This window comes from Electrona antarctica (assembly GCF_951216825.1).
Source record: "Electrona antarctica genome assembly, chromosome: 5".
Lineage (NCBI taxonomy): Eukaryota > Metazoa > Chordata > Actinopteri > Myctophiformes > Myctophidae > Electrona > Electrona antarctica.
Window position 1 is genome coordinate 18,261,250 of NC_136810.1, and position 13,283 is coordinate 18,274,532.

Here is a 13,283-nt window from a genome sequence, read left to right on the forward strand (position 1 = left end):
TCACACAAAAGCATCAAAAGTAGCAGATCTACAAGCTTGAAACGCGTCATTAGCACAAACTACAACACCAACACAACACAGGATATCGTCTCTGTCGAGTGGAAATGAGTCGTGCTTCGAGCTTGCGGATCTGCTACTTTTAATTTACGAAAAAAACACCAATAGTAAAATAATTGAGTAAGGTTTCTGCCCGACAGCAACAATATGTTCATCAACACAACAATCGGAACACAGGTCTTTAGCATCTAGGTCCACACGCACGCGCGCGCACAAGTGCACACACAATTCAATTCAATGGGCTTTATTGGCATGAGAAAACATACGTTTACATTGCCAAAGCAGAAAGCACAATACAACAATACAGCAATACAATCAACACACACACACACACACACACACACACACACACACACACACACACACACACACACACACACACACACACACACACACACACACACACACACACACACACACACACACACACACACACACACACAGGAGCCTGCAATAAATATAACAAATACCGAAAACTTTATCCTATTCTCCAATGACATTTGACTTTTCCAGTCATTTCATTCACATTAATAAAACAGCGCTATATTTTCTCCTCTTATCTGTCCCAGCTGAGGCCCGGCCTATGCAATGCTGTAAACACTGCATAAAACATCCACTCAGTTCCATTGAGTGAGTGCGAGGCGATGATGAGCGCCGATTTGGCGTCGGACAAAGGAGACACACACTTCACAGGTCAAAGGTCAAACACTCAGCTGGCAGCACCTGGCAGAATCTAATAGCTCAACACCGCTTCTCATTTGAAGTGCAATGCGAGGCCTGGAAGTGAGGTAGCTATCCAAAGGGAATGAGTCATTTGGTTTGCGTTTTAAAAGTCTGCTTTAGCTTATAACAAACAAAAACACATTTCCTTATAAGGAAAGTACGTTGAAACAATGTCTTGGCAGGGTACCTTATATCCCAGGGGTTCACAGACTTTTCCATGCCAATAAGGACATAATGAGTTATTTTGACAATAATTACTTGGGTGAAACGCCAGGTTGAAAGTGGTTAAACTGACACAATATGATTTTCCTCAACTTTCAAAATACTAGCCTACTGTTGGTATATTAAAAAGCTTTGAATTGTTTAGGGCCAAAATACATTTCTGATCTTGTATGATATCATGAAACATCCAGACCTCTCAGGTCATCTGGGAAAGGCCTGCTTTCTGTCCCTACAACCAAAAATAAATGTGGGGAAGCAGCATTTATGTTTTTATGCACCACTATATCTGGAACAAATTATTTATTTTATTTCGTTTGCCGCTGCCTCTAATTGAATTACTTTTGTTTTCTTGCTCTTCTTTTGTTTTTTTAAAGATATATATTTTTTGGCTTTTTCTGCCTTTATTGATAGCGAACAGTAGTCTGACAGGAAATGGGGAGTGACACGCAGCAAAGGTCATCGGGATCGGGAGTCGAACCCGCAACACGCCTAGGTGCCGGACCGCTACAGTAGCCGCCCGGCCTTTCTTTCTGTTCTGCACTGTATCGGTTTTGTTCTTTTTTTCATGCAGACTATGAATGTCATTGTATAGTTTTGTTTCCTTTGCTCGATGTTCTGCATGAAGCACATTGAATTGCCACGTTGTTGACATGAAATGTGCTATAGTATACACCAGTGTTGTTTTGGCAGCAAATCTTGATTTTAGTCATAGTCTCTTGAATAGTTTAAATTTAGTTTTAATCACATTTTAGTCACCCGGAATGTTTTAGTGTTAGTCTAGTTTTACTCGACTAAATATCATAAGATTTTAGTTGACTAAATCTACAGTTGATTTAGTCGAACAAAATGTATTTTGGCGGGCCTTGATGCCATCGTAATGGCTGATTTTTTCACTTAGATCTAGATCGGCTATTTTCAGCATGCAACTAATTGTAAAATGACTTATACTGGATCTCTTGTCCACTAACATTTTAGTCTAGTTTTTATTTGTTGACGAAATTGTCAGTATATTTAGTTTTAGTCATCATAGCTTAGTTTTAATTCAGTTTCCATTTAGTTTTCGTCAGTGGAAAAAGGTAGTCGACGAACATTTTTCGTCGTACGTTTTAGTCAAGGAAATCAACAGTGTATAGTACGCCTCCTCTCCAGTTGGACCCCTCTGTGAAAGCCAGAGAGCCTGTTATGGCCAAAGTGATTCAGTGGTGTGTCCACAGTAGGGTGTGGTGTTATTCAGCAGGTATTCCTAACATCACAAAAGATAACCTCCATCAATAGATAAAGTAGTGACACCCAGACAAAAACAGGCCATCTGCCCTGCAGGGCTCTGCCAGTAAACTGTCAGTCAGACTGTAGTGTTTTATGTCTCCCAGACTGATTCATGCATGGTGCTGTTTATTCTTCTTCAGCTGGGACGGTTGTGGAGATAAAACCACCGGTTGTCTCAATGGACGGTTCTCTTAGCATTCACTCAGTGATAATACGCCGTGCTGATAATGGCCACACTATGGCCGGCGGCCGCCACACACAATGTACAGTAAATCCTCACGGCTTTGTGCCAGTAGCTATGAGGATTTACAACGAGACAATAATGGTCGCTCTGCCAGGTCAACTGTACATTGGAATAATAGATGTACCGAGGACTCTGACCTCTAATGACACTTTTAGGGAATGGCTATTGTACCGATTGCACTCTAAACACTTTTTATAGCCTACTGATTGTAATGGAGACTTTAATTGTTTTAGGGCAGGATACGGTAACATTGTTGTTGGTCTTGTTGTTGTTGTTGTGGTGTAGTGCTTCTTATTGTTTTTCTTGCCTTTGTATACATATGTACGACAGTACTGTCCTTACTCTGTTCCTGTAACTTTGTAACTCTTAACTGCTGTGCTGCCTCTGGGTGACTGGAATTCCCCCGCGGGATCAATAAAAGTAAATCTATCTATCTAATCTGGAGTGCTGAAAATATTTTCTAGAGAGGGGCCTACAAATCTGGCCAACATGAATTACCCATTGACCAGATGGGGACTTTAGATGGCGCTCTAAATAAAATATTTTGTTTTACTTTATGCCCAAAAAGTCTATTATACAGAGAAGCTGGGGTCGTGAGATGCTTCCCAGCCTGGAGAATAGACCATCACCAACCCTAAACAGGCTTTGTTTCGGTGATTAGCGGAATAGAGTCTTTCCTGGCAGGACATTAGTGAGAACTCGCTAACTAACACACTAGACCAGGGCTTAATATTTTACATACAATGTAGGCTACAGCAGTTCTATGACATCTTTAAAACAGGACGAGGCAAGCCCAGCTAAGCCGGTCCTGTATATGTGCCAGTGGGAATGTGTTGGTGAATTATTATGATTAACGTACACAACTGGCTGACGTGGATTTGACTATTATATGTTTCAACATAAGTCGGGAAATGATGTCAAGTGAGTTTACAGAAGTGGTGACTAGCTTGGTATCAACACTGGTAGATGACGTCAAAGTTAATGTTTTAACCATGGGATGAAACTCTGAAACTGTGCAATGCTGCTTATAATGCGTGACTTTCTCTGTTGATGTGGATTATAGGGTGCTGTGTAAAAAGGCTGCAGCTATCAAACTGGCTGACGTTCATTGAAGATAGGATCCAAAAGGAAGCACGCACATCTCCAGAAATTCTACAGGTGCTGGTCAAAAATACGTACAATGAAAAGGACACTGTTTCACTGCTCCCAGGGAAAGTTCTTTATCGGTAACAACATTTCGACCCGTGTGGGTCTTCGTCAGGTATATCTCATTGTATACTGCCAGAGTTAAGGAGGTACTTGAAATGTAAAGGTTTGAGAACACTGAGCTAGACAATGCATGGATCACATCAGGAGTAGGACAGCACTGAAACAAATTCAAGGTGAATGTTCTCAAATCCTTTTACTCTGCTAACACCCAGGCAGGTGCCGACACCGACAGGTGCAGCATCCCCGTGCATGGGGTACAGTACAGGACTAGCTCCGCCGTAGACCTGCGAGCCCTGTGAAAGGTGCTGTGGTCTACCAAACACGCCACAGGTACCCTCCCATTCCTGGACGCACACGGGAGCAGGTGTTTTTGAGCATAGCATAAATCACGCCGAAGAGAAAAACAAAACAACAACGTCACCCCCAGCAACAGACTGTTTGTGTCAATAAAGGACAGGCACGCGCCCGACGTGACTCAAAGCTCATCGTGGTTCAAGACTCAGCAAGAGTTTATTGCCCGAGGCTGAAAGAGTCCTGAACGGGGACAAAAACATCAACATAAAAAGAACTACTGCTTTCCCACTTTAAGAACCCCTGATCTATCTGACATCGTTCCTGAGACTCAAAGCGTGTGTGGAAAACGAACTGCTAAAGAGGCCTATTAGCATTTTGGACACAATAACCTCAATATTCCCTTTAACTCTCCCCATGTTTTGGTCTCTCCTCCTCAGTCTCATGTCCTGATTTGTCCAGCTGCACTGATCCACCTTTCCTTTGTCTTTCTTGGCCCCATGCATGAAGAGTGGTTTGAGGGAAGGAAAACATCAGCAACAGAAGACGACAAGAATGGAGATATATAGGCAGTCTAGTGCCAAAGGAATGCATGATAAGTTTGTATGCTATGATTAGGTTTTCACTCTCTTTTTTCCTTGATCTAAACACCCTCCCAGTGCCCAAACCCAGAAGAAATACTGTAGAATTTGTCTGCAGAGTGCAAATTCATAACAATGTGCTATAAGGTACCTTCAAACTTGACCCACGCATATATTGCATATACCCTATACAGCTATGCTGGAGGAGAAATATTTGTAATAAATGATGCAACTTTCCATTCCTCTTGGAAAGCTTACCAAGTCAAATACATTTTAAACGTACGTTTTAAAGTGTTTTCTTTGTTTTTTTTTTCATTAATTCATGTTATGCTTAAAACACACTGTAGAAATGAATACCCGCAGAGGCCTTCCTCAGGCCTTCCTCAGTGCAATCTACTGTACGTAATCAGCGTAATCAGCCTCTGGGGCCTAAACGTCCATACTGTTGTTTGCTGCGGGGGGAAACCAAATAAAACAAGAATCCTAATAGGATACAACGTGAGTGCTGGTATTAATTTCTACAGTCTGTATCTTCCACAACTGGGCACCCGTTACACTATTACGTGGAATTACTCAACTGAGTGCTTGCTTTTGCTTTCTTCTTCATGCTCAAAACACAACCATGATTAATCAACAGTAAATACAACACCTGCACCTTGAGCCTTACTTTGCTCCCAGAGGCCCGGGCTGGCCTATAGCGATCCAGGCACTACGCTGCTAATCCAGTCTGACAGCGTGCCGCGGGTTCGACTCCCGATCCCAACTACCATTGATGCATGTCACTCCCCATCTCTCTCCCCCATTGACCCCCATCCTGTCAGCTTACTGTAAAAACTATCAAATAAAGGCAGAAAAAGCCCTAAAAATATCTTTAAAAAAACAAAACACTTTAGACCTGCTATCATTTAAATCGACCCGAGGCCGATTCTAAAAAGGCCTTTGAAATCCTGACCTACTGTACGTTTTCATTAACATTTTTAAAAACAAAATAGCAACAGCTAATGTTAGACAAAGGTGTTCCCAGATTGAAAGGTATATATAACAACGTCGGCCTATAGGTGTTCCAGGTCTAAATGGGTACTAGAGCCGTACAAACTCTGTGAGACACACTTAGTAGACGCAACAATTCTTACAGCCCAGGTAGTAGTTTTAAAAGTATCTTGTTTGGCCTTTGACATTTTTTAGATATCATTGTTTGCCAGTGGACATTTTGGCCAAAGGGCGGTGCTATGGGAAAGGCCAAGGTCACCAAAATAACTAGGACGCATCCTCCAGCCAGGGAGCATGAATGTGCTACGGGCGGCTAAAGAAGTTTCCTGGCAATCTAGCTATTAAGAAAGATCTATCCTGTTCCACTGGAAGGAAGGGCCTCCCATTATGATAACATCCTCTTTTATCACCTCTGCTCTTCCCATCGGCCAGTGCACCTGGATTCTGCTGGGTCTCAATGCCCCATATGCCATATCCTTTCTCATAAGTATGTTTCATTTGATTCAGCATTGTGTGTAATTACATCTTTTTATGACTGAGCCCTGAATATGTTCTTGTACTCTCGCCATCTCGGCCATTGGCATTGCAGCAGGGATGTTGGGCATGGGTCAGATGAAACTACAGCTCTCTCTCTCTCACACACACTATTTCTCTCCCTCTCAGGCTGTTTCCTCCGCGCACGCACACACACACACACACACACACACACACACACACACACAGTATTGCAAAGATACCACCTCCCCTTCAATTCTTGATAGTGTTCCAGCAGAGCTGCCATGGGCAGTATTAAATATCACAGGAATGCACAATGGCCAAGCTGTGTGTGAGCCAGAGCCTGCAGCTGTAGAGGAACCTGCTACTATCACAGGGCTGAATACATACATAGCTATAGTCATAATTATAGCACACTATCCTATCCACCAGACAGCATATCATAGCTGTTGGGCAGAAACCTTGCATCTCCACATTTCAACTTTTTATGTTTGATGTATGATAGGAAAGTTGGTGGTGGTGGTGGTGGTGGTGGTGGGACCAGTTATGTTGTATGGTTTAGAGCCCATGCTAGATGTTTTGGAGATGAAGCAAGAATGTGATGGTTTGGACATGTACGGTCCGGAGGAGGGAAAGTGAGTATATCGGTTGAAGGATGCTGAGGTTGGAAATGGCGAGCAGGAGGTCTAGATGAAGACCAAAGAGGAGATTTATGGATGTAGTGAAAGAGGACATTAAGTTAGTTGGTGTGAGAGAAGAGGAGACAGAGGACATGACGTTAGTTGGTGTGAGAGAAGAGGAGACAGAGGACATGACGTTAGTTGGTGTGAGAGAAGAGGAGACAGACAGAGGACATGAAGTTAGTTGGTGTGAGAGAAGAGGAGACAGACATAGGACATGAAGTTAGTTGGTGTGAGAGAAGAGAAGACAGACATAGGACATGAAGTTAGTTGGTGTGAGAGAAGAGGAGACAGACAGAGGACATGAAGATAGTTGGTGTGAGAGAAGAGAAGACAGACATAGGACATGAAGTTAGTTGGTGTGAGAGAGTTGGCTGTGGCGACCCCTGAAGGGAACTGCCGGAAGGATTATGTTTTTAGTTGGGAAATGAATGCCCTATAGGCCTATACTTTGTCGTACAACATCATCACGCAGAAGTATAGTGAAAATAGCAGATGTACAAGAGCTCAGAATGTGTGATTAAAACCCAAACTATTTAACCAATCAATATTAACAAGAGCGTGTCACTAAATAATAATAGTATGCATTAGATCCATTGGAACACAAGTATTTGTTTTGTCCTCATTTCCCAAAAGTAATGGTTTTCTTTTGGTGATAAAAGGTTTCCACCCGACAGTGACAGAATGTGATACTCCCAGAAGTCAGAGTCGTGGCTTCATACTGAATAGATTTCTGAGCAATGTTGTGGAATATATTAATTTCAAGAGCAATACATGGGAGGGCTTCTGGCAATTCTTTTGCATTATTACACATGCTCTGCCTCTTTTCTGGAGCAGCTTTTAGCAATACAAATTCTTCAAAGACAACCAGGATTAGTTATTATGTGATCCACTACTGGATGACGTAAGCTCTCAAAACACTTTTTTTGTTGTAAAATTATAAATATAATATAGAATAGCCTACTAACAATCAATCAAAACAAAAAATATATATCTTAATAGCTTACAACAAGACATGGTACCCTGCAACATTCTGAGCAATGGCCAAAATTATAATGTTAGGTACATTATAATTTTGGTTTGAACATACAGTATGGAATTGATGGCGGTTATGTCAAAGCCCAAAACCTCTAGCGTACCCTTACATAGGGTAATTGAAGAGTAATTGAAGAGTACAGTACAACTCACCACCTTCGACGGCAGACATACAAAATGTAGAGCCAGAAACAGCCAATTTGGGACCCAATGGCCCAACATGTTCAGTTGGGCCATTGGGTCCCAAAATGGCAGCAATAACAGCTTGAATGACATTAGTATACACACAGCATACAACACAAGCAGCAGCAGCAGTAAACAAGACAAAGGTTCCTTCCTACCTTTACACTTAGATATGGCCAGGGTCGTTTTTGGAAGTTTGGAACCCATGGGTGAGCACTGCACTCCAGCGGAGTCTCCAGTCCAGTCCCTTTATAGTGAAAGGTCAGCAGCCTCTCGTCTGTGGCCGGCCAGGGCCATTCCCGCTAGGACTGGCAGGTAGAACACAGCCTGGGGTCAACCTTTTTGACATGTGGGCTTCTACACCAGGCTGGGGCATCGTTCTTGGGGGCTACAGTGAAGACCAGGGCTTGCGTGGAAATTCTCAGTACCTGATCTTGTACCCATGTGGCTCCTAGGATCCAGAGTAGTTTGGGAGGAACATCATAGACCTTGAGTGTCTGAAAGAAAGAACAAAAGGAGGTTTACACAAATTGACCTAATCGCAGAGAACCACGCTGCACCAATCATTAATTTCGCAAACAAAAAGAGCAGTCAAAAGACTATAACGCTTATCCCTGTCAAAAATAAATTATATAATAGTAAAAGTCTTTTACTGCCTTTATATATAGGTTGAAAGTAATCTGTCAGGAAATGGGGAGATTGATGGGGGGGAAGACACGCGGCAAGGGCTGTCGGGTTCGAACCCGCGGCACACCGATAGGCTGGCTCAGCAGCTTCGGTGCCCAGTCCGGAAGACACGCACATTTAAAACCAACTAGGCTGGGTGCCAGATCAAACAAGTGACAATATAAAGCCTGCCCACCAAATTAATGCTCCCAAATGTAAAGTTTACGTCATCTGTAAAGTCTGTAACCTCAGACCTTCAAGCATTGTGCAGACAATGCATTTTTAATGATAAGGGTGACATAATAACCACATCTGTGAGCAATCATTCAGTCCCCAATCAGTGTCACTGTCACTGTTCAATACGAGTGTAGACATATTTAACATGTACACATTATAAAGGGCTACAGGAATATGACTAGGGCATTGAAATACATTTAGAGATCAAATAGAAATCTAGATGTGATTTTATTTATTCAGGTTGCAAAACTTGGACCACTATCACTGACTTAAACAATCATTGGTAAACGGTCATGATGTTTCATAATAAGTATATTTGGTGGAGCTGTGACAACAAGCACGCGCACGCGCGCGCGCGCACTCTCACACACACACACACACACACACACGCACGCACTTTTCCTCCGAGGTGGAAAGCCTGGTGACGCGAAGAAGTTACACACACACACAAACTCACCTTGAAAACACAGTTTGGAAACAAACAACGGCAGAAGAACACTTTCAGTTTCAACTGTCAGAGTGAGTGTGACTCAGTCAGCAAATGTTCACTTCCTGACAAAAATGGCAACTCCACTGAACTTCGACGAGGTGGAAGGTTAATTAAAAGTTGTTTATTTCACTCTTTTTTTTCTCCTTCCAAACAAAACGGAGCTCTTTGCATGGAGAGTGGAGACCTCTCGTCAGAAATGAAATGAAATGAAATGAAATGAAATGAAATGAAATCTATATTTACCCAGGGTATCTGGGCTAAGCTCAAGAACTTGTTTCCAGCCAGGCCCTGCTCATAGAACACATTTCATCGTAGTGGTTGATGCCTTGTTCAAGGGCATTTCAGCGGTGGTAATTTTAACGTGTCGGACGGCTGGTTCGAACTGGGAACCTTCCGGTATCTAGACCGCGCCGCTATCCGTTCGGCCACCGCTGCAGCAGGTGTGGGGGAAAGGGGGCGGGGCCAAGGGAGGATTTTAAAGAGCCCGCGTGCAGCCTGCTTAGGGAGTGTCTACCAATAACCTGCATTCACAGAACTTTGATTGATTGATTGATTGATTGATTTAAGTATGTATTAACAGTTTTCAGAATTACAGTACATTTAAAGCACAACTCAATACAAAAACTGTTAAATGTGAGTGGACGACCCAATAAACATTACACTTGTTTACAAGAGGGTCCACCGTTTTCAATTCATCATAACATTTAGAGGTGTACAAATATACACTTCTAATATAGCCAAAAAACGGAAATCATCATAAAGGATGTAAAAAGGGGGGGAAAACATATACAGTGTCAGTGAGGGGGAAAAGGGGTGGTTGGGGATTCAGATTTTACAGGGGCCAGTTTTGAATTGCAGCCGTCCGTAGGTGCCCTTTGAGAACCGTTTTGAAGGAGTCAAGGGATTCACATGTCTTAATGACTGTTGGTAGGGCGTTCTACATTTTTCTGGCATAGGAGCGAAATGAATTTAGTCAATTGTTTGTGCCGAATCTGGGTTGCACGTGGTTTGTTGAATGGTTTGTGTCACAAGTACAGGGCTAGTTATTTTCCAGGCTTTATTTCCTTGTGAGGTCAGTCAATAGAAAGGATTACATTATTAACCAATTTGATTTGTCAGTTCAATTATCACTGTATCAGTCCTGACTTTATGGTACACGGTAGGTACACCATGAAGGTAGATGATGTGCTAGTCCAGACTGACAAGTGAGCAGGAGTTCAGAACTGTGCTTACTGTAAGTGAAGTTGTTTGTAAAAAAAAGTTGAAGCTCTACATTCTGATTGTAAACATTGTTATATAATATAGACTTTAATAGCGTTTTCGTGGTCCGTGGACAACTGGTGGTCTGTGAAGGTATTGCATGTGGTCCCTGACCATGCACTTAGTATTGTAGCAAAGTGAAGATTTTGTATTTTCTTCCACATAACACTAAACTTTTGTGCACTTCTGTTCTGTGGAAGTGTGTCAAGGAAGTCTGAGGTTAAGAAATTCCATAGAAAAGGGAGTTAGAATCTCAAGGTTATAAGTGTATACCAGCTTGCCTGATTGTATCATATATTATTAGTAAATGAATGAATATAATCATGTCATCATGTGTCTGCTCTATCAGTATACTGTATATCAGTTAACCTGAGTTTAAGCAGTGGTGGAAAAAGTACAAAAAAGTACCAATACTGCAATTTAGAACTACTTTGTTACAAGTAAAAGTACGGAATTGAAAATGTACTTGAGTAAAAGTACAAAAGTATTGGCATCAAAATGTACTTAAAGTACTAAAAGTAAAAGTATTCATATTGCATAATGTGACGTCCCATTTCACAAGTTCAAAATGTGTAGAAAATCTATTGAAAAGAGCCGATCTACAAGCTCTCAATGCGTCGCAACGCGATGCATTGTGAGCTTGTAGATCGGCTCTTTTCAAATGGACGAAATGTTTAAGTGGTTAATGTATGTTTTCTAATCAAAAGTAACTCGCCAGAGTAACTAGCAACTAAAGTTTTCAAATTATTGTAGTGGAGTAAAAGTAAGAATTTTGGCTCCGAGATGTAGTGGAGTAGAAGTAAAAGTATTGGAAATTGGAAATACTCAAGTAAAGTACAAATACCTCAAAATTGTACTTAAGTACAGTACTTAAGTAAAAGTACTTAATTACTTTCCACCACTGAGTTTAAGGTTGGATGAAGTAAGAGAAGGGTAACCGTGGGATAGGAATAGATCAGTGGCTCCGGACCACTCATATATTTCAGTTAAATAATGCCTTGTCTTGATATCATTTGTTGCACCTATCGTGCAATAAATGAAATCAAGCCCTTAGCCGTCATGCTTTAATTTCAATCTTTTTATTTTTATTAATTCAAATATTTTCTTACATTTGATGGTCTTTCGAAATACTGGCTGCGGGGCTGCAATAATACATTTGGGGCAGGCCCGTCTAGAGTTTAAATTGACAGGTATCAGTCAAAAGGGAGACATCGAAGAGGAAGGATGGATGGGGAAGGATCAACATCTGGAATGTCAGAACAGGTCAGCTCCATATATGGAGATCTAAGGGTTTGAGGTTTGAGGTCACATGTATAGAGTTGCTGGCCAATATTGATGACATCAGGGATCTCCATATATGGGCTTAATATTGATCTCCATCCCTGATGATGTCACATAATGTCACGTGCTCTCTCACCCCGGCCAACCAACACACACACTGACGGGAAATGCACGACCTTCGGTCGCAGTTAACTATGGAATTGTGCATTTCAGGAGAGACAACTAATGTATTAGTTTTGATTTCCTTTACTTGTTTAATCACTTCCAGTATCACTGACTTGTTCATGTTGGCAATCATGCCATGGGTTCTCTCTTCTTATAGGGTAAAAGTGGCATCCTGATCTGAAAATGTATTTTCAGTGTACTGTAAAAAAAGAGTTGGAGAGTCGCGGAGACCCCATGTTACTGTCCAATAATAGTAATACTAAGTAGTGATTACTATCATAACATACAACGTATAATAATGTATGGTGGAGAGTGAAGACTCAAACTTGTGAACTTGTAACTTGTCTAGATTTGAAATAGCCTACAGTTGTTTGTCTTATTATATCATTATAGACTGATCTCTCTATATAAGATCACAGAAATCACATAATATATGAGTCCCTTTTTCCTTTAACATACTGCAGCCCATTTATGTCATACTAATACGTCTCATAATGACATTTACTTCCATGCCAGACATCCTTTTTGGAAGCAGGCCTCTGTCACTTCATTCAAATGGTGGATATCAAGTTTTGGAACAAAAATAATTATTAAGCGCTTTTATGCTGATGTGATGGAAACCAATGACACTATAATTGTGAATGTGTGCATGTGTAGGGGGGAGAAAAGAAAAAGAATGTTGTTCAGAATTCAGATCCAGTAAATGGCCCTGACTGTGTGTGTGTGTGTGTGTGTGTGTGTGTGTGTGTGTGTGTGTGTGTGTGTGTGTGTGTGTGTGTGTGTGTGTGTGTGTGTGTGTGTGTGTGCGTGTGTGTGTGTGCGTGCGTGCGTGCGTGCGTGCGTACGTGCGTCTTACTCAGTTTTTCTCGAAACTCGGTTTTGTTTTAGCGTATCTAGTTTATAGACCATACTCAGACCATGCAAGTTGGGCACCATAAAGTTATAGGGGTCTTATTTTATTTGCTCCGGTTTTTGTTTTTGCTGTGTTCGCTGCTCAGCGTCTCTCATATGAGGAGCTCCCCTTAAAAAAAAAAAAAAAGGGGGATTCAAGTGCATTCAAGTCGCCGACCGTCCCTTTTGTTTGACGTGTCATCGCGCAAGCCTTACCAGCACTCCAGGAGAATGGTGGCGCATTCTGCGTTCCCACGGCAACGAGGGTAACAATGTTGGGTTTGTGTGTGTTGGTGTGTATGTGTGAGAGAGATTGT